The sequence below is a fragment of the Oryctolagus cuniculus genome, chromosome 20 (genome assembly GCF_051225735.1).
Source record: "Oryctolagus cuniculus isolate XC-2025 breed Fujian yellow rabbit chromosome 20, ASM5122573v1, whole genome shotgun sequence".
Classification (NCBI taxonomy): domain Eukaryota; kingdom Metazoa; phylum Chordata; class Mammalia; order Lagomorpha; family Leporidae; genus Oryctolagus; species Oryctolagus cuniculus.
In genome coordinates this window covers 42,841,358-42,864,210 of record NC_142886.1, presented here as the reverse complement: position 1 = coordinate 42,864,210, position 22,853 = coordinate 42,841,358, and the positions used below count along the sequence as shown (strand labels likewise).

The following is a 22,853-nucleotide window of genomic DNA, read 5'->3' as shown; positions in this document are numbered from 1 at the left end:
CCTTTTAAACAAATTATCAGGAAGAGGGGTGGACACTGGAATATTTAGTTTGCATATACTCCTAGCAGGGCTGTTAGCTAATACATTATTTAGCTGATGAAGACAAAAGGCAAAATAATGGTAGGTGGCCTTAATTTAGATAAGGTTCAATCACGTAGTTAGGGGAAGTATTGCAATATGGGGGAATAAGAGGTGGGCATCTAAGACAATCACTGACTCCAACCGGATGGGCCTATTTCCTTCGAATGCTCTCACTTTTCCAGGCATTTCTTGCCCAGGCCCACAACTCAGTTGAGAAGACTGTTACTAGCTAGAGAGGAATTCTTTTTTGGAAGAGGGGTTATTACAATCTCCAAACCTCCAAGGATTGAGGTAGGAAAGACACATAGGTAGAAAGGGGGGAAAAATGAAGTAATACAAACTGGAAAAGGCTTTGTTTTCAAGGAAATAAGTGCTGAACAAACACAATGACAACATGACAAATTAAGAAAATCGAGAGGAAAGCAACAGGTTACGGTCCTCCCATTGAAGAATACTTAAAAAAAAAAAAAATAAACTCCTCCAACCAAAGACAAAATGTGTAAAACAACAGAGGAGCAAAGGATGGTTAAAAATACATCACCAAATTCCTCTTACCCTTTGATGCTCCGAGGTGGGTTAAGGACAACAGGAGCAGGTCTCGGGGGCAGCACAGAAGATGCCAGTCGGGAGGCCTGTCACAGAGCCTTGGCTGGAGCCCCAAATCTGCTTCTGAGGCCAGCCGCCTGCTAACGGGCGCCCCGGGAGGGCACGAGGATGGCTTACGCACTTTGGGTCCCCACCACCCACAGGGGAGACTCAGCAGGAGTTCCAAGTTCAGGGCTCCTGATGTCAACCCGGCTCAGCCCTGGGTGTTGCAGGCATGTGGGGAGTGAACCAGCAGATAAATGATCTGTCTCTGTCTCTCTGCCTTTCAAATAAGTTTTTAAAAAAAACTCCTTTTAAGACAACAGAAAACTGGTTTCTCAAGTGATGGGTAGAGATTGAAAATGCGAAATGCTTTTTTAAAGAATCCCAGAAAAATACGCCGTGTAGGGCTCAGGCCCGTGGGCGGCAGGGCGGGGCAGGGTGCTGGGTGCTCGGTGGCCAGGCCGGCTGCGGGCTGCAAGTCTCGGCTTGCACGCTTTGTGCAAAACAGCGGTAATGACAGCCGTGCGGCTTTCGCGTCCAAAGGAAACCCTGCACTTACGGGCGCTTTGAAACCTGGACGGTGCCCTGTAACACAAGGGTTTTGTTCCCGCACCGCGGAAAGCAGTCGTCGCGGACGCCCAGGCCGGGGGCACCCGCCAGAGGGCGATTCGGCGGCCCACGTGGCGCCGGGCTGTCACAACCCCGCGCTTTGTTCACGAGTCTCTCTTGAGGAAAACTTTCCTGCGAGGTTACGGTTTTTAAAAACCGACCACACAGCCCGAAAAGCCCCGCAGTAAGAAGCCGCCAGCGGCTGGCCGCGGCGGGCGGAGCGGACCTCTCGCACCGAGGCGGCGGACGCGCCGAGCGGCGCCGCGGGGACGACCGTTCTCCTCGGATACGCTCAGCAACGCGGCACCACGTCCTGGAACCTGCAAGACGCCGCCACGAGCGGCAAGCGCCGGGCAACCTGGCGACGACCGGGGAGAACACGCGCGCGCGCGCCCGCCCGGCTCCCTCGGGCTCCCGGGTCCCGGGGACGCGCCTTCCCGGCCCGCCCCGGCGCGCGTGCGCGCCGACGTCGGGCCACGTGACCGCGGGCACGGCGACGGCGGGGGCGGGCGGGGGGCCCGGGCTGGCTCCGCAGCCCCGCGCAGGCGCCCCAGGGCCGCGCGGAACCCAGCCCCTCCTGCTCCCTCTAGGAGTCAAAATGGCGGCGAGGGGAGCCTGGAGCGGTCCCGGAGCCTGAGCCCCTGACAGGAGAGGAGAGGGCGGCGGCGGCGGCAGCAGGAGGAGGATGGCCGGGGGTGCTGGCGCCGGTGCGGACGGCGGTGCTGGCGGCGGCGGCGGCGGGGGCGACGGCAGCGGTCCCAGCGGCGGGAGGAGCCTCCGGGGTGAGTGTCCCCCAGTGGCTCCTAGGCTGGGGACCGAGGTCTGCCCGGCGCGGCGCGGGGCGTCCGAGCGAACGGGGGAGGATGCGTGCCGTGGGGGCGCCGGGGCCGGGGCCGGGGCCGGGGAGTCGTCGGTGCGGGGCCGAGGCGCGGCGGCGCCGGACTGGCCGGTCCCTGGGCGCCGCGAGGGGCGGGCCGGGCAGCGCGCCGCCGTCCCCGGGGCCGAGGCGCGAGGCGTGGCGCTCGCGGAGAGGTCGGCGCGAGGCGGCCGCGGTGGCCGGTCCCAGGCTGGGAGGGGCGGGACCCGCGGCTCCCGGGACGCGGGCGCTGAGTACCCGGGTGCGGGGCCGCGGCCGCCCGGGTGGGCGTGGGAGCGGGCGCTCCGGGGCCGGCCGCTCCCGGGGGGCGCGGTGGGCGCGAAGCGCAGCGGTCCGGGCAAGTGGCGGTGCGGGACGGACCTGGAGCCGGGCTGGACAGGCTGCGAGGACGCGAGCGCGAGGCGGCGGCCGTGCCTGTGCGAGCGCTCGGGTTTGCCCTGCGCTGGGCTTACCCCCGGGATGAGAACTTCTCGCCGTGTTTTTGGAGAAACTCCGAGGGGTGCCGCACCTCTTCACACTCCAGCGCAGATAATGAGTCCTGTGGAGCAGGCCTGATTCACAGAGGCCGCCTGGCTTCTCCTGACCAGAGCGATTTCCTGTCTTAAACCTCCTCCGGTGTCGTGGAAGCAGACGTTTCTACGGGAGTCCTTAGCTCTGTAAGCCAGCAGGATCGTTTGTCGCTGAATAGCATCCGTTTCTTCTAGATTGCTGAGATGAATTGCCTTCTTCCTGAAACGTGGAAGAGGGATTTGAAATTGCCGTGCAAGAATCGCACATGGTTAGCAGCTGTGATTAGACTTGTCCTGCACTTTCGGAGTCGGAGCATGCTTTGGGATCAGATGTGACTGTCTTGCAGCTGGTCTCCAGGCTCTGCGAGGCGAGCGACCTGCTGCGGGTGCTGCAGCTGGCGGGCACTCGCCAGACCAGGACCTAGACCTGTGTGGAGTTCTTGGCACTGCACTCCCGCGTTGCTTTCTTCACCACCACTGCCCACGGCTGTCCCGTGGTCTTTGTGCAGTAGAGTTGCACGCAGATAGGAAAGAGCCTCTCCCTGATGCTGACAGCTACCTTGTGTCCCGTGAAGACTTTTTTCCTAACCTGAATTGAGTAAAAAACTGAGACATTTTGTTTAGAGTTTTCAGTAGGGCCCATGACTTATGTTTTGGCCCAGTTGCTGCTTGGCTCTTCCTTGTATGTATTCATTAAATTCTGTAGGACACTGTTCCGCCCCACAAAACCCAACTAGGATGTTGTTCTTTGTCCCAGTACCAGCATTTCAATGAGTTCTTGGTATCAAACTGTAATTTTAGGGTTTGAAACACCTGTGTTGTTTTTCTGGCTATGCTGCCTAGTCTCCATTCATCTTCTTGTTGAGTCACAGCAGTTTTATTTGTAATGTGTCACAAGTTAACCTTCGGAAATTCAATAAAACCCTAGCATTTTGATTTCATATTCTAGTCACTGAAACACATCCAGAATTACACAAGTGGTTATTGGAGACCTGCTTTGTCTTGTATTATGCTAGTGCTATGGGAGAAATGAAAGAAACATAATGTATGGATTTTGCCCTCGGGTTCTTATGGCAAAGATAAGATGTTTCTGCAAGAATCCAACAGACAGTCTGGTGAATCCAGCACAAAGAATGCTGTAGGTGATCAGGGAAGAGGGAGAGGGGTGAGGCCTCAGGAGTCCAAAGAACTTCCTGGAACACTTGGAACTTGGGTTGGCCTCCAGTTTACAGAGAATGTGGAACAGTTACTTTGTGAGAGAAAAGCGAGAGTGAAGTGGAGGCTAGCTTTGTGGGGAAGGAATGAAGGGGGCCTAGGATGAAGTGACAGCTGATTTCCCTGGGAAATGTTAGAAGTTGCAAAGAAGGGTTGGATTCTGTCCTCTTGTGCAAGGTATAGGGAGCCTTGGAAAGTTTGGAGGCCAGTGAGGAATGTGATAAACCTGAGGAGTGCTGAGCCTGTCAGTGATCTGTTTTAGCGTGGAGTGCGCCTGGGTAGACAGTAGCTGTTGCAGTTGCTGGAGTATGAAGAGATGAGATCCTAGACTGATAAATTCAGCAACAAGGATTGCATAGCAGGTGTATTTTACCATCGTAACTGTTTTTAAGTGTAGTTTAGTGGCATTTAATACATTCTCATTGTTGTACAAGCATGACTACCATTCATCTGTAGAGTTATCTTTGTCTTCTGGAGCTGAGATTCTGTATCCATTAGACACTAACTCCCACTCTTCCTTTACCTGAGCTCCTGTCAGCTACATTCTCCTTTCCCTGCAAGGTTGACAAATCTAGGTGTTGCCCATAAGTGGAATCATACAGTATTGCATTTTTGTGACTGGCTTACTTAATATGGGTCCAAATATGTGTTGTAGCACATATCAGAATTTTCACCTTTTAAAGGCTAGATAATATTCCATTATATGTATATACCACATTTTGTTTATCCATTTATCCAGTGATAGGCATATGAATTGCATTCACTTTTTAAAAAAGACTTATTTATTTCAAAGACGAGTGAGCACGTTCACCTTTTGACTGTTAACCATTGTGACTATTTTGACTATTGTGAGTAATGTTGTGAACGTGGGTATAAAAATATTCAAATCCTTTCATTTCTTTTGGGTACAGGCCCAGAAAATTACATATTTTCATCACCAATATGCAAGGGTTGACTTATTCTACAGCCTCATGTGGTTTTGCTTTGATAATTGCCATTTTAATGAATGTGTGTGATATCTTATTGTGGTTTTGATTTGCATTTTCCTAAAGATTAGTGATGTTGACCATCTTTTCCTATGCTTATCAGCTGTTTGTATAGTCACGCCACAAACATTTTAGTCAAAGGCAGGGACTGCATATACCGATGTGGCTATACCATGTAGCCTAGATGTGTGGAGAAATACGCGATCTAAGTTTGTGTGAATATATTCTTTGATGTTCAAACAACAAAGTTGCGTGATGACGCATTTCGATGCGTTTCTCAGAAATCGTTAAGGGATATGTGTCTGTGTGTCATCTTTGGAGCGACATCTGTTCAAGCTCTTTGCCCGTTTTTTATCAAGTTATTTTTTGTCGTAGGAGTTGTATATTTTGCATATCTTCCTGTATGCTACGTGTTAATCCCTTATCAGACATGATCTGCGTGTTGTGGTTGCCTTTTTGGTATGTTGATACTGTCCTTTGACACACACAAATTTTTAATTTTGATTAAATCCAACTTACCTGGTGTTTTTTGTGGCTTCTGCTTCCTCCTATCATATCCAAGAATTCACTGCCAAATTCAGTGTCATGAAGCTTTTTCTGTGTTCTCATCTAAGTGAATTTTGTAATTGTGGTTCCTAAGTTTAGGTCTTTATTTGTGGATATCTTGCTTTCTTAATACCGTTTGTTGAGTAGACCGTTCTTACCCCCATGATCTTGGCATCTTTATTGAAAGTCATCTGGGGGTGTGTATTTGGCACAGCTTGGAACACCTGCATGTAGTGCCTGGGTTTGAATCCTGCCTCTGCTTCCCATCTTTGCTAATGTATGCCCTGGCAGGCAGCCTGTGATGGCTCAAGTACTTGAGTCCCTGCCACCCACCTGGGAGACCTGAATTGAGTTCCTTTCTCCTGGTTTGCCGTGGCCCAGCCCTTGCTGTTGCAGACATTTGGAGAATGAACCATCAGATGGAACATCTTTGTCTCTTTTTCTGCCTTTCAAATACAAATAATGATTTAAAACAAAAATCATCTGACCATAAGTGCAAGGATTTATTTCAGGACTTTCTACACTGTTCCATTAGTCTGTAAGTCTGTCTTTATGCCAGTAACATGTGGTTTTAATTGCTATAACTTGACAGTAAAATTTGAAATAAAAAATTGTGAGATCTTCGCTTTATTCTTTTTCCTGTTTTTTTTTTTTTTTTTTGGTTTTGTTTTTTTTTGGGGGGGGGCATACAGAATTCTTTGAGATCCTATATGAATTTTAGGATGGATTTTTTTCTATTTCTGCAAAAATATGCTACTGTGATTTTGTTAGGCATTTTATTGAACCTGTAGGTTGCTTTGGGTAGTATTGACATTTTTACAATATTAAGGCTTCCAATTAATGAACACAGGATGTCTTTCTGTTTATTTTGTCTGATTTCTTTCAGCAATGCTTCATTCATAGTGCTTTCAGCATGAAAGTCTTCGTTAAGTTTATTCCCAAGTGTTTTATATCTGCGGCTACTGTGAGTGGGACAATTCTCTTACTTTCCCTTTTGGAACGTTCGTTGAGGGCATAAGAACACAACTCATTTCTGCTTGTTGATTTTGTATTCTGCAACTTTGCAGAATTTATTTGTTGTTGTAAGAAGCTTTTGGTGGAATAGTTAGTTTTCTACATACAAGGTTTTGTCATCTGCAGACAGTTAAGGTACTTACTCCTTCCTAATTTGAATGACACTTTTTTCTTGCCTAATTGTTCGTCTAGGGCTTCTGTACCATGTTGATTTGAAGACACAAAAGCAGACATCTTCAACTTGTTTCTGTTCTTGGAGGAAAAATGTTTAATCTTTGATCATTGGGTTTGGTGTTTGTATGGATTTTCTAAATATATGACCTTTTTGATGTTGAGACAGTTTTCTTTTAACCCTGGTTTGTTGAGTATTTTAGCAAGTCTGTATTAAAAGTCATCTATGGGTGCTGAAAGTGTTTTTAGCTTGGTGAATGAGAAAATTCTGGTGTCATTGGGAGAATGCTGTATTTCTGTGAACTTGATATCTTTAGATATTATCGTTGTACATTTGCAGACCTGTTTGAAGAAAGAATAGTGCTATAGTTACCCAGTGGGCAAGACTGATATTAATCAAATAATACAAATATATGCCTGACTAATTGTTATTTGGTTTTGCTCACAGCTATATTCCTAGTATATTGCCTGACAGATAGGTACTCACCAAAAGTAATTTTTAATTTCTATTTATTTGAAAGGCAAAGGGAGATGAAAAGATCTTCATCTACTAGTTCATTTCCAAAAAGCCCTGAACAGGCGGGCTCTCGGCCAAACCAAAGCCAAGAACCCAGAACTCAATCCAGGTCTCACACATGGTTGGTAGGGACCGAAGTACTTGAGCCATCACCTGCTACCTCTCCATGTGTACATTAGCAGAAAGCTGGAATCAAATCAGAATCAGAGCTAGGACTCGAACCCAGGGATTCCAGTATGGGATGCAGGTCTCTTAAGTGACATCTTGACCCCTGTGGCAAATGCACACCCCTGATATTACAAATTGAATCAAGAAGAAGTCTAAGGTTTAACCCAGTAAACTGAAAAGTATATTGTTTATCATTTTTCATGGAAAATTTTTATTTTAAATCATCTTCACCCAGTCTTGGTACAGTGCTAGCAAAGTAAAATAAAATTTATTCTAAAAATATACAAGTGACCTTTTCTATAACAGGGATCTTTTTAAAAGAACTTAGAATAGTTGATACTAGTGGAAGTTAGTTTTCAGAGTTCAAAATTTCAAGAGGAGGTATAAGTTAGAAAAAATTTTTCAAATGCCTGCTGACTCCAGATTTATAATGAAACGCAACCATTCAGTGCCTAATTTATTTCCAAAGTGAGTTTTAAAAGTTTAGTGCAAGCCATGGTGGTTTTTAGTGTTTTTTTTTTTTTAATTTTTAAATTTTTGACCATCTGTAAATTTTATATTACAAATGAGTCTTTCAAATACTCTTACTATCTCACACAGTGAAATGTTAGCAACATAATGCAGTTTTATGAGTTGGCATATCTGTGTCATTATATGACACTGTGTGAACATTAAGGTTGAAATGAATAGGAATCACTTTTTTTTAAAGATTTTATTTATTTGAGAGGTAGAGTTATAGACAGTGAGAGAGAGAGAGAAATGTCTTCCCTCCGCTGGTTCGCTCCCCAAATGGCCGCAAGGGCCGCAGCTGCACCTCTCCAAAGCCAGGAGCCAAGAGGTTCTTCCAGGTCTCCCATGTGGGTGCAGGGGCCCAAGGACTTGGGCCATCTTCTACTGTTTTCCCGTGCCACTCAGCTGAATTGAAAGAGGAGCAACCGGGACTAGAACTGGCACCCATTTGGCATGCGGGTACCACAGGCAGAGGATCAACCTACTGTGCCACAGCACTGGCCTGAATAGGAATCACTTTAATCCAATGCACAGAAAATCCTTTAAATTGCAGGATTCAAAATAGATAGCTTTTTTGAGTATTAGTGGGGTTTTTAGATATGGTTGTGATGCAATATAACCTGGACTGGGAATCACCTCCATTCAGATTCTGACCGCTGTTACAGTTCTAGGTTAGTAAAGGAAGTCTGTTAGTCTGTCTGAAGTTTGATTTCTTGATCTATTAAAAAATAAGTATGGAGGCCGGCGCCGCGGCTCACTAGGCTAATCCTCCGCCTAGCGGCGCCGGCACACCGGGTTCTAGTCCCGGTCGGGGCGCCGGATTCTGTCCCGGTTGCCCCTCTTCCAGGCCAGCTCTCTGCTGTGGCCAGGGAGTGCAGTGGAGGATGGCCCAGGTGCTTGGGCCCTGCACCCCATGGGAGACCAGGAAAAGCACCTGGCTCCTGGCTCCTGCCATCGGATCAGCGCAGTGCGCCGGCTGCAGCGGCGGCCATTGGAGGGTGAACCAACGGCAAAGGAAGACCTTTCCCTCTCTGTCTCTCTCTCTCTCTCACTGTCCACTCTGCCTGTCAAAAAAAAAAAAAAAGTATGGAAATGTCTTACTTAACAGCCTTGCTATCTTGTGTGTTTTGTTAGTTGGTTTTTATTCCATCTTTTCCCTCTTTCAGGCCTGCCTTACCAGTCTGGACTATTTGTTGAACAGTCTTCTAGCGAAGTCTCTGCTGCTTGCTGGCTCTTCACTCTCCGTCACCATCTCTGTATTACTCCTACAGTTGTGTTCCTTAAAGAGCACGATATTTTCCTATTTAAAAAACTTAACTTCGCGTTTTCTATAGTACGAAGTCCAAACTTACGGACCCTGTCTGACGTTAGATGTATTATCATTCTAGCCATTCCAAGCTGTTTCTCCTTCCATGTGCTTCTGTGTTTTTCATTTGTTTATCCCAGTGCTTGGAGTTCTCCTTATCTTTTGTCATTAATTCTGTTAGCTGCACATCTTGTGGCTACTTTTCTTTCCTGACAGAATCTGCTTTTGTTCATGCTTTCAGAAGACTTGGAGAGGGGATTCAACACCAGCTTCTGGGGTGGATATTGAATCCAAGCCAATCAACTCATGGGGTTTCCTGTGTCTTTGTCTGTCTGCTATTATGATAACAGAATACCTGAGACTGGGAAATTTGTTTTAGAAAGAGTTTTATTATTGGCTCATGGTTCTGGAGTGGGGAGTTTCAAGATAAGGCAACCATATCTGGTGAGAACCTCATACTGTATCATTACATGGTAGCTGGCATAACAAGGCAGGAGTGTGTGCAGAAGAGGCGGGGACAAAGGGGCTGAGCTTATTATTGTCATGAGAAAGACGTTAATCCATCTTAAAGGTCCCTCCTCCCAGCACTGCTACACTGGCATACAGATTCAACATTGGTTTTGGCAGAGGCAAACCACGTCCAGAACCTGTAAACAGTTATTTCTCTCAGATAAGGAGGAGACATTCTATTTCTGGTGGAGGATTCTTCCTCTCGTATATGAACACAGAAACACAAGACCCCATTACCACTGCCAGCTGCCTTGAGAAAGCATCTTGGACGATGGCAAAGAGGTAGAAAGAATCTAGGTCCTGGTTAACATCAAACAGCCAGGTTTTATACAGAGTCTTGAGCCTTCCCTACCATAGAACTTCTTATGATGGATAATGTTCTTACCGGTTCTGCCAGTTCTTTGAATTTATTTGCCATTAAAAGCCTGCCTGTTAGTATAGTCCTCTCTATTCAAGACCTAGTTATGTTACCTTTATCAGTAGCCATACATTCCTTGATACTTTGGACCTCTCTCCCTGCCCTTACTATAGTGTATTACAGTCAATTGCGTGTATGTCTGACTCCTCTACGCGACTGTTTGTGTGGAACCCGGATGTACAGGATATAGCACAGCGTCTGGTCTGTGGTAGGTATTCAGTGAGTGAGTTGTTGGGGTGAAATATCGAAGAGTGCTTAGTAAGCCATTTTTAAATAAATAGGTTTTTTACTGTCTTTAAAGTGAGAATGGAAAATCAGTTATACCATAGTTTTTTATTTACCCTTCTTATCTGGAAATTTTCAGTAGCTGAGAAAATGGGACAAATATACAAATATTACATGTTAACAATTTTTTTTTCAGTAAATATAATTTTTTAAAGACATAACAGTATTTTCTGGCAGTGGTCCTTTAAGGAGGTGCAGTAAGCAACCATGCCGTTGTTGTGCTGTTTCCTTCCCTTTGTAGGGAAAGACTTAAATGCCTTACCTAACTTCAAGTGCAAAATGGATCTTTTATTGTTTTAAAATCATATGTAGGTCAGTTTTATCCGGGATTCATTTGTGAATTACTCTTAAGAGAAAAAAATCTATAATATACTTCTTAAGAACTACTTATTCTTCAGACTTTCCTAAAATATTTTTTTGCTGGAGACTAGACATAAGAATTTTCTTGTAAGCAAAAAGCTTTGTGGCAAAACTAGATGAGTTTGTAGCAAAAGTTAGTAGTAGCTTGTGACGGAGCAGTCTCATAATAGCCTTAATTATGGAGTCGTAGTTCTGTCACATGCTTCAACAGTAATGTCAGAGAGGCAGGAAGGAGACGGAAAATGTACAGACTTAGTTTCCTTCACCATGTGTTGCTTTAGTCAAAAAATGAAACTTTAACACAGTAATTTGCAGTTATTTTTAAAACAAGGAAAAGAGGAATAGAGTGTATATTTAGAAATTTGGAATATCATGTATTGGATGCTTATGAAAAGATGCATTTGTCATATTTGCAGGTGAAGAGCCTTCTTGTTCTGATGTGTGGTTGCGTGCTTTTCCTTTACTAAGCCATAGTTAATGTCATTGAGTCTTAATTTCCTAATCTATAAAATGAATAAATCCTCCTCCTCAAGGTTCTTGTGTTGAGTAATTAAGGTGATTTATGTGAAAATGCCAAATGTGGTGTTTGGAAGGTAGAAGCTCAGACATTCTGTTTTCCTCCATCAGCTTTTCAAAATTAGTATCTTTAATGCTGTTTGTATTTCAACTTTTGAGTATGTAAGGTCTCTTCCATATTTTGTATGTGTCCTTTATGTCTGTAGGCTCATTAATTCCTGAATAAGAAAAAGTTGGTCGCTTAATTTAAGCAATAGTGTATGTTTTTTAAAAAAGGCAACAGAAGGCTCTCTCTGTAAAATAAGGTCCTAATGCCTTGTTTTGGATCTTATGTCTCATACCTTGGTGCTGCCATAAACCCTTCCCCTGCATTTTTTTTTTTTTAAGATTTATTTATTTACTTGAAAATCAGAGTTACACAGAGAAGGAGAGGAAGAGATAGAGAGGTTTTCCATCTGCTGGTTCACTCCCCAGTTGGCCGCAACGGCCAGAGCTGCGCCGATCGGAAGCCAGAGCCAGGAGCTAAGAGCTTCTTCCTGGTCTCCCACACGAGTGCAGGGGCCCAAGGACTTGGGTCATCTTCCGCTGCTTTCCCAGGCCAGAGCAGAGAGCTGGTTAGGAAGTGGAGCAGCCAGGACTAGAACTGGTGCCCATTTGGGATGTCAGCACTGCAGGTGGCGACTTTACCTGCTAAGCCCCTGCTTTTTTTTTTTTTTTTTTTTTTTTTTGACAGGCAGAGTGGACAGTGAGAGACAGAGAGAAAGGTCTCCCTTTGCCGTTGGTTCACCCTCCAATAGCCACCGCGGCCAGCGCGCTGCGGCCGGCGCACCGCGCTGATCCGATGGCAGGAGCCAGGTGCTTCTCCTGGTCTCCCTCCCAAGGGTGCAGGGCCCAAGCACTTGGGCCATCCTCCACTGCACTCGCGGACCACAGCAGAGAGCTGGCCTGGAAGAGGGGCAACCAGGACAGAATCCGGCGCCCCAACCGGGACTAGAACCCGGTGTGCCGGCGCTGCAGGCAGAGGATTAGCCTAGTGAGCTAATCCCCTGCATTTGAAATGGAATTTCTTCTACTTTGTCAGTGAAGCGGCTTCTGTTCTCTTCTCGGGACTTACTGTGTTCAGAGGATTGTTTTAGCGTCTCTCCCTCAGCTGTCATCTTCACCAAGAAAAGGGAAAAGTTCACACTTTATTATCAGTCCTAGCTACCATCTCAGATGTCACTTTCTCAACAACCCTGAAAGGTGGACACTTTTATCACCAGACACAGAAATAAAAAATTTGCCCAAGATCATACAGTTTAGAAATGGCAGATCTGGGTCCAAACACAAGTAGCTTGGCCCCAGAGTCGTCATCACCGCTGATCGGAGCTGCTTCCACATGGTACCTGCCTATTTGCCAGTTCTTCCCGCTAGATGTTAAGCCCCTTTAGAGGGGAAATTATGCCTGTCTTGTTCATTGCCAAATCCCTGTGCATGCATAGTAAGGGCTCAGAAAATATTTAAATGAATAAAAATGCTCTTATTTGAGAACAGATCGTATTTTGATTAAATTCCTCTTGATACCTTTCCTGTAACTCAGTAAATAGTATTTTTTTGTGTTTCCTTATGACCTAGTCAGTTGTGGCCCTGAAATATAATGCGCTACCCACCAAAGATACTTCCAGCTCCATTTTTTTTATAGCCACTGTTAATTCCTCCTTGCCCTATTTAACAGTATCACATTGTAACTTTAAAACTGGTACTCTGTAGGTCTCCTTTTCATATTATCCCCCTGTGAGCTGTTAAAATATAGATCTTTTATAATTAGTTTTCAAAGAAACAGGAAATTTTTTAACATAAAATTACAGGGCTAGGTGTTCAGTGCGGTAGTTAAAAGCCTTAGCATGCCTAATTCCTATATTGGAATGCTGGTTCGAGTCTTGGCTCCTCGCCTTCTTATCCAGCTTGTTGCTAATGCAATTCCTGGGAGGAAGCAGAAGGTGGCCGAAGTACTTGGAGTCCTGTCACCCCCATGGGAGACTCAGATTGAGCTCCTGGCTTCAGCTTGACCCAGACCTAACTGTTGTGGGCATTTGGGGTAGTAAATCAGCATCTTTCAAATAAAATGAAAATAAATATGTAAAATTTTAACAATTAAAATGATGCTGGTAGATGAACTGATAATTTCTTATGCTGGTATATTTTTCAACTTTTTTTTTTTTGTGATAGAATATTTTTTTAAAAATTTATTTATTTATTTGAATGAGTTACAGAGAGAGAGAAGTCTTCCATCTGCTGGTTCACTCCCCAGATGTCCACAATGAATGGAGCTGTGCCGATCTGAAGCCAGGAGCCAGAGACTTCTTCCAGGTTTCTCAAACAGGTGCAGGGGCCCAAGGACTTGGGCCATCTTCCACTGCTTTCCTAGACCATAGCAGAGAGCTTGATTGGAAGTGGAGCAGCCAGGACTCGAACCGGCACCCATATGAGATGCTGGCACTGCAGGCAGCAGCTTTACCCGCTATGCCACAGTGCCGGCCCTGCAATGACATATTTTTTATTTTCTTTTCTTTCTTTCTTTTTTTTTTTTTTTTTTTTTCTTTTTACAGGCAGAGTGGACAGTGAGAGAGAGAGAGACAGAGAGAAAGGTCTTCCTTTGCCGTTGGTTCACCCTCCAATGGCCGCCACGGCTGGCACGCTGTGGCCGGCGCACCGTGCTGATCCGAAGGCAGGAGCCAGGTGCTTCTCCTGGTCTTCGATGCGGGTGCAGGACCCAAGCATTTGGGCCATCCTCCACTGCCTTCCCTGGCCACAGTAGAGAGCTGGCCTGGAAGAGGGGCAACCGGTACAGAATCAGGCACCCCGACTGGGACTAGAACCCGGTGTGCCGGCGCCGCTAGGTGGAGGATTAGCCTATTGAGCCGCGGCGCAGGCTTTAATTTCATTATAGTCAATGACTTAATCTCTACTGAAAAAAGATTTCAACAAATAAAATGTTAAAAATCCACAGTTGAGCAGGAAATGATCGTTTCTGTTAACCTTTTAATGGACATGACTTCTGTGTATATATAGAATTGCTTTCAAAGTGTCCCATATTTATGGGGCTGGCTTTGTAGTGCAGCAGGTAAAGCTGCCACTGCAACTCGGGCATCCCATATGGGTGTTGGTTTGTGTCCCGGCTACTCCACTTCCATTTCATTCAGCTCCCTGCTAATGGCCTGGGAAAGCAGCAGAAGACGGTCTAATTGTTTGGGCCCATGCTGCCCACATGGGAGACCTGGATGAAGCTCCTGGCTTCAGCCTAGCATAGCCCTGGGGAGTGAACCAGCAGATGGACGATCTCTCTTTCTGTCTCTCTCTCCACTGCCCCCACTCTGATTTTCAAGTAAATAATTTTTTTTTGAAATCCCATATTTTTAACCTTGATTATATCCCAGAAGATAAGTGGTTTATCAGTGTCAAATCACAGGAAATGATTGAAGCCTACCCTTATGTCATCTGTTCATGGAAGTTGGAATGCCATTCCACTAAAGCAGACTTGGCAAATGGATAAAGCCTTGAAGCTACTTCTAGCCTCAGGCTGTAATTCTCAATTAAGTCGCTAGATAGAGAACCCAAAACTCCTCCTCCCCAAATGCTCTCACTTTACCAAAAGCTTCGTTTCTCTAGTTAACTCTTCTGTTGTATCCCTCACACTCTTCTACATATTTCTCAGCCTTGGGTTATTAGTATCTGGGGCCGCATAATTCTTTGTTGTAGGAGACGTCCTGTGCCTTATATAATGTTGAGCAGTATTCCTGACCTCTACCTGTTAGATGCCAGTAGTACCCTCCCCTCCCCCTCTCTCTAGTTGTGGCAACCAAAAATGTTTCCAGACATTGCCGAGTGTATCCATGACAGACACCCCAGCTGAAAATACAACTTGACTACATCATTCCTATCCACTTACTCCTTTGCTTCCATACCTTCCTCCCTCTCATTTTTTAAGACTTCCAAATCCCTTTCTACTACTGCCCCACTTCTGCAGCCACACTTGGGAAAGGAGTTACAAAAATACATGTGCTGTTGACGAGTTTTCGCCTCCAGTCCAGCTTTCTCCCCTTGAATTCTGAGACCACGTCTCATTTTCCTCTCCCTCACTGGCTGCTCTGTTTGGTCTCCTTTGTCAACTCTGCCTAATTGAACCATGGCAGCATCTTTGCTTCTCTCTTGCTCTCGCTTGCCTCATCAACTCTTAAGCCTTTGTTTCTTGCCTTATTTCCTAGCACTTACATGTTTTCCCTCATATACCTATTCATTTTTTTCCTAATTTAATTTGATTGTAAGAATGCAGGGTCTGCCCTCTTTAAGTGCACAGCACAGTGTTAATTATGGGTGCTCTGTATCCTGCAGGTGTGCAGAGCCTGTTCCCCTTGTTAATTTGGAACTGTGCTTGGTGATTGATGACTCCTCACCTTCCCACCCCAGCCACCATTCCATGCTTTGATTCTATGACTTTGATTAGTGTAGACAGTCACTAGTCACTCTGGGTAGTGGCCAGGCCTACATAGCTCATGTAAGTGGAATTAGGCAGTATTTGTCTTTCTGTGGCTCGTTTATTTTGCTTTACATAATGTTTTCCATGTTGTCATGTATTTCATTCTTTAAGACTGAATAGTATTACCTTGTATATTACTTACCATATTTTCTTTCTTTATCTTATGTGAGAGAGAGAGAACTCTCATCCATTGGTTCATTCCCCAGATGCCCACAATGACCTGGGCTGGACCAGGTTGAAGCCAGGAGCCAGGATCACAATACAGGTTTCACATGTAGATGCCACCTTTTCTTTCTCCTTTCATCTGTCAGCAGACATTGAGTTATTCCCATATCTTGACCATTGTGTTACTTACTATTTTTTTAAGAGGTATTTGAAAAACACAGAGTTAGAGAGAGGGAGAGACAGGGAGAGGGATCTTCCATACCCTGATTCACTCCCCAAATGGCCATAATGACCAGCACTGGTCCAGGCCAAACCAGGAGCCAGGGTGTTGATCCAGTCTTCCGCGTGGATGCAGGGGCCCAAACACTTGGGCCATTCTTCGATGCTCTCTCAATTCCAAATACCCAACCAAGAAAAACTCACACAATCAAAATTTCAGGTCCAGACTTACAGAATACTCCAAACTTTCAAGAAGAAAAACAAATCTGCACTAGCAGGGAGCCAGATCTGAAGTGCAGCAGCTAGAACTTGAACCTCACTGTGGACAGCAGCTTCACTGTCTGCACCTCAACACTTGCCCCTACTTACTCATTCTTGAGCTGTTCTCTTCATTGAAATACGCTTACCTATGTTTGCTCATATTTAAATTCTGACATTCTTCAAGAGTTAGAGCAGATGCCATCTTTTCATGAAAGCCCCGGCACCTTCCTGTGTGTTCCATGCCACGATCACGTTCTTTCTCTCTGTCCCCAGAAATATGTGCCTGCACTAGCATGTAAGCTCTTTTCGTACCCCTCGCACTGCCTGGCTAAGTGTGCTGCACATACTCATAGTGTTCACGCAGTTGCCAAGGCAAAGATGGGATGCGAGCAGTGGGATGGAAAGGATTAAGTGAACTTAGTGATAAACTGAGAGGTTGCTAGAGGGAGGCAATCAAGAAGGAAAATGAAGAAAATGTGAACAGGAATTCTTTACATCCTGTATTTCCTGGCTTCCTGGTTTTATTCTCCTTTCTAAGCACCTTGTTTTAAAGGGTCCGTTATGAGCCAGGGACTCTTTAGGGTCTTAGGGAAACATAATTACTGAACTAGGACACAGTTCCAGTGCTTTAGGAGTTTATTCTGTTTGAGGACATAGAAATCTTCATTAATTGTCTCTCAGAGTTTGAGGGACTGAGAGTGAAGTGTCCAGACTCTGGCAGCAGAACAGAAAGGAATGATTGCTGGTTTGGAGTAGCGTCATTCTAGTCGCGCTTCTCACAGGCACCGAGTCCTGGTCAGCACCTGGCCTGTTGATTGTGTTTTCCACGCTTTTCACCAGTCCTCTGCCTTTTCCAGCCCCGGAATCACCAGCGTTTCCTGTGGCTCGTAGCACTTAGCTTTCCGTTCATTCATCTGTATCCTTTTTCTCAGGAAATGAATTTACTTTCAAGGCTTTGACTGAAACTTTAAATTTGGACTCACACAAAACATTTTCCTTATTCTGTAAAAGTGTTCATACAAAGAAGTACATTAAACAAATTAACTTACTTTTTCTTAGGACAAATTACTGTAAAGCTGACACCATCTTGTCCATTAGAATGCTGTGAGCATCCCCAGAAGTCCCTGGCATTCCTCTTCCCCGTCAGCGCCTGCTGTGTTTTCTTGAAGGTTGCCAGTGCTCTGATTTGTTGAATGATTCCTTCATAGGTTTTTAAAATAGCCTTCATATCTGGATACCAACCATATATTTATTCCCAAGACAATATAGTAGAGGCACACATTTCACATACCCATTTTGTACCTGCTTTGGGGTCCCTAAGATCACCCCTAGTTTTTGTGGTTCAGGAGACCACAAAATATTAAGCGTCTTACAGCTAAGAGTTAACTACAGCAAAGGACACCAAGCAAAGTCATAATGGGAGAAGGCTCATGGGACAAAGTCTTGAGGAAACCGGGCACAAGCTTCCCAGAGTCCTCTCCCAGTGGAGTCCCACGTAATTCCTCCTGCATCAAGTTGGGGCAGGATGTGTGAAGTGTCATCTACCAGGGGAGCTCCTTGGAGACTCAGTGTCCGGAGTTTTTTTGTTTGTTTGTTTTTGTTTTTTTAAGATTTATTTTTATTTGAAAGGCAGAGTGACAGAGAAATGTTGAAACAGCTACGATTGGGCCAGGCTGCAGCTAAGAGCCTAGAACTCCATCCTGGAACTCCATGCAGTTCTCCCCTGTGGGTTGCAGGGGCCCAAAAACTTGGTCCATGTTTTGCTGCTTTTCCGGGTGCATTAGCAGGGAGCTGGATTGGAAGTGGAGCAGCCATGACTTGAATCAGCACTCTTGATACCGTATGCCTGGTGTCTCAAGTTTGTTAAACTTGCCAAGGACCTCTGGGATGCTCATAGAATTCTGTTTAATGGACAAGATGGTGTCAGCTTTAGAATAATAATAGCCTGCTGTGCCACAATAGCAGTCCCAATGCCCGCAGTCTTCATTGCGATGTTTACGTAAGTTCCCTCTGCCTATCATTCAGAAATTCCAGGCTCCCAGAAGGAAAGCAGGAACTCAGCATAAGTCATGTTGTTGGCAGTGTGGGTGACCTTTGTCAGATAATTAGAGAATGGTGCAAACACTCCAGAATTCTGGTTCCCTGAGACCTGATAGAGGGCCACCCTGTGAGCAGACCTTTCTGAGGGTGTCAGGCTCAGACCTGCTGAGTCTTTCCTACATAATACCTTTTGATTATTTTTAACTCTAAATAAAATCAATTTTCATATTGTATTATTTTCTTTAAAATGTTTCAGCATTAGCCCGGTGCAAACTTTCCTCACTTCGTACCTCAACTTCATACCTCAATGTTCCATCTGCTGGTTCACTCCCCAGATGGCTGCAATGGCCAGAGCTCCACTGATCCAAAGCCAGGAGCTTCTTCTGGGTCTCCCGCATGGGTGCAGGGGTCCAAGCACTTGGGCCATCTTCTACTGCTTTCCCAGGCCATAGCAGAGCTGGATCAGAAGTGGAGCAGCCGGGAATTGAACTGGCGCCCATATGGGATGCCAACACTGCGGGTGGCGGCTTTACCCACTACACCACAGCACCAGCCCTCCATGTTATTTTATTGATTTGTTTAAATGTCATTTCTTTTACTTGGCCCGTAAACAAATGAGAACCAAGACTAGGTTATCTATCATTGTAGCATTTGGCATAGTGCTAGACATATAGTTGGTACTCCAGTAATGGAGTGATGAATAATTCTATAAAACTGGACTATAGTAAGTGATATTTCTCAAACTAGGATTTGTACCCTCCCTTTTTCAAGGTTGATTTCAGTACTTTTTATAGGACTAGCAGTCTGAACCTTACCTTAGTGCAAGAGAATACCATATGTTCCTTCGGAACCAACAAAGATGCCACTCCTCAAGTCAGACATGCAGGAAGGAACTGTGAAAGCTTAAATATATGTGTTTCTTAAAACAAACCAGTGTGTCAGGTCCTCCTGAGGGAGTGTAGCAAACCAGACAGTGTGAGGATCTCTGAGTGTGGGAGTCGGGGTTGGGGTTGCCTTTTCCATAGGCCTGCTGAAAAGGTTTCTGGCAGGTGGGAGCATGTGAGGGGAGAGAGGGAATGAGCTGTTTGGATACACATGAGTGAGAGTTTTCCAAGCAGGAAGGACAGAAATCATGAAAACTCTGAGGTGAGAAAATGCTGGCCATGTTTAAAGCAAAGCAAGGAGGGTGATGTTGGTAAACAAAGAGGAAAAGTGGTAAAAGGTGAGTGTAGGAGATATTACATAATGTCTGCTAGGAAAAACATGAGGGCATATTCCAGTTACTATGTTTGCAGTTCTGTAAATTCCTCTTACTGTTGTATGGCTTTTTCCCAAGAAAGCTGAAAGTTGGCTGTCAGACTTTTTTTTTTAAGATTGTTTTATTTGAAAGGCAGAGTTAGAGAGAGAGAGAGAGAGAGAGAGAGAGAGAGAGAAATCAATCGATCTATTTTCTTTCTGCTGGTTCACTCCCCAGATGGGTACAATGGCCAAGGCTGGGCCAGGCCAAAGCTGGAACCAGGAACTCCATCCTGGTCTCCCAGGTGGGTGGCAGGGGCCCAAACCCTTGGGCCATTATCAGGGAGCTGGATCAGAAGTAGAGCAGCCGGGACAAGAACTTGTGTCTATAGGGGATGCCAGCATCACAGGTGGCAGCCTCACCTGCTAAGCCAGACTCTAGGACATTTCCCAGTGGGAAATTTAATAGTTCTTTAATTTTATTTTGAAATTGCTTAACTCTATTAAAACCATTTACTTGTGTTTACATTAGGAGCCAAATAAAATGTTTTTGGCTAGTACTTGAGTTAAAACTTAAAGTATGGTATATGTAAAAATGTAAATTATATTGAGAAATTATTCTAGCATAATTTTTCCAGTAGTGTCTAAAATTTACCAGGATGTGATAACCTGATTAGCATATTAGCTTTTTTGTTATAACTAGCACTACTTTCATTGTTGAGTTTTCCCGTGTTTGAAGGTTAAAACCTTTAACACTCCTCCCTTTTATTTGCTAAACTTTTGGCAACTTCAGCTTACATAAACGCTTGGAAAGTTAAGCAAGCTTTTTAAAAGTCACATTATAATAAAAGTCCAAATCCCACCAGTCTAGTGACTAGGATTACATACTCTGTCATTACTTGACAGTGGACATTTCTTAGTGTTTGGTCATCTGACCTGTAACATCCGTCATTTTTTTTCTAAATTCGGATTGGAGAACAAAAGAGAAAAGCAACAAGAAAAGATTAGGGAAAGCAATTTAGAAAGGGTTAATCTGGAACTCTTGATGCCAGACCCACTGATGGCTGAGGAAAAGTATCTGTTGCACAAATATTGGAGAAAATGATGTCAGTTAAGCATAGAGCTCTCGGGAAATTCATTTACAGACACACCTAACATTGTACACCTCACTGACCACTGAGAGACCTAACAGTGTACACCTCACTGACCACTGAGAGACCTAACATTGTACACCTCACTGACCACTGAAAGCACCCTCCAGTTAACCTGGGAAATTTACCCATCTTGTTTCCCAGCAATACCAAGTAATTAAGTTTTCTTCATTTTTAGGATTTAATAAAATTTTGAAAATTAGTATACTGAATTACATGCTAATAGTTAGGCTGTGAACATTTAGGTCAGTTCTCCACTCTGAAGACTGTAAACCGATGCAGTCTAATTTGAAGGTTACAACACAAATTGAAAGAGCATTATCAAATACTGTCACAACTACCTCTCTATATAAATTTGTTTTCTATTGTAAAAATGCTTACAGTAAGAAACAGTAAACCAGAAGTTACAAAGAAAAGACTTAGAGAACTGATTACATAGAAAATTTAAACATTTATGCAAAAGCTTTCATAAATTTAAAAGACTAATGTATTCTTAATTGATATTTGAACGTTAATATGGAAAGTGTGACGGATTAGTAAAAAGAACAGCCAAGTAGAAAAAAGAGGAGGTGGGTGTTTGGTACAGCAGTAAAGATGCCACTTGGGCTGCCCAAGTCCCGTATCAGAGTACCTGGGTTTGAGTCCTGACACTTCTCCCAATTTTAGCTTCCTGATAATGCTCACTCTGATGGTTCAAGAAAGAGGTGAGCTTGACTAATAAGAAAGATTCAAATAACAACAGGATCATTTTTCCTACATCAGATGACAAAGATTAGTAATGCCCAGCATTTGGATATTCCCACACTAAGCTGAATGGGAATGTAAAATTGCAACTTAAAAATAAATTGTTCTTTATTTTCATTTTATTTGAAAGAGAGAGATCTTCCATCTGCTGGTTTACCCTCCAGATGTCTGCAACAGCGGGGCTGGGCCAGGCTGAAGCCAAGAGCTCTGTGCTCACTCTGGGTCTCCCATGTGGTTGACAGGGACCCAGCTGCTGTCCCATAGAGTGCACCTTATCAGGAAGCTGGGATCAGAAGCAGAGCTGGGACTCCAGCTTAGGAACTGATACAAAATCCAGGCATTCTAAGAGTGCCTTAATTACTGTCCCTGATACCTGCCCCAAACTGCAACTTTTCTGACAGGGAATCTGCAATTTAGAAATGTGCATTCCCTCAGAGGTGTTGTGGATCAGCTGGCTAAGCTGTTGTTTCGGATGCCCACATCTTATGTATGAATGCCTGGTTCCCATCCCCACTGATCTGCACTTTTTCAGCTTCTTGTTAGTGCACACCCCGAGAAGTACAGGTGCTGGCTCAAGTACTTGGTTTCCTGCCGCCTGAGAGAGGCCCTGCTAGAGTTCTGGCTCCTGGCTCCAGCCCGGCCCAGCCCGGCCCAGCCCGGCTGTTGGAGGCATTTGTGGAGTAAACCAGTGGATGCGAGACGGATCTGTTTCCTTCATTCCCTCCTTTTCTCCTTCCTCCCCTGCTTCCTGTCTATGCGTGTCTGTGTCTCTCTGTCCTCTGCCTTTCAAGTAGATTAAAATAAACAGTTCTTAAAAATAGAAATACACTCTTTAATCTAGTAATCTTCCTGAAATTTATTCTAATGACTTAACTTACAGTGAGCAAAGATATATGTAGAATTGCATCATTGTGTATAATATCTGACAATATCCTAAAATGAATTTAAGTAAACTATAGTCTACCCAGTGCAGTTTTATGTTGGAATCTAGTAAGGGTGAAGCACAGTTTCGTATGCAGCCATGTTTCTGCAGTCTTGATGTGGTGTGTAATGGAAACAGCTTTGGGGGCTGTTGTTGAGGCACAGCAGGTTAAGCCACCACCTGAGATGCCAGTATCCTGTAAGTGTGCTGATTGGAGTCCCGGCTGCTTCACTTCCGGTCCAGCTCCCTGCTGATGTACCTGGGAAAGCAGTGGAGGAGGGCCCAAGTACTTGGGCCCCTGCCAACCACACGGGAGACCCAAATGGAGTTCCAGGCTTCTGACTTTGGCCTGACCCAGGTCCGGCTGTTGTGGCCATTTTTGGAGTGAACCAGTGAATGGAGAATCTTGCTAT

The 22,853-nt window shown here is 44.8% G+C and overlaps 1 protein-coding gene across 1 annotated transcript in view; it reads left to right on the top strand.

The window, feature by feature from the left end:
* The first annotated feature begins 1,920 nt into the window (after positions 1 to 1,920).
* BTBD7 (BTB domain containing 7) overlaps positions 1,921 to 22,853 on the top strand; it is a 90,973-nt gene continuing 70,040 nt past the window's right edge. The window contains exon 1 of the mRNA XM_051826430.3: positions 1,921 to 2,060. The gene's annotated coding sequence lies outside the window, so the exon portion shown is untranslated. The remainder of the gene's footprint in view (positions 2,061 to 22,853) is intronic.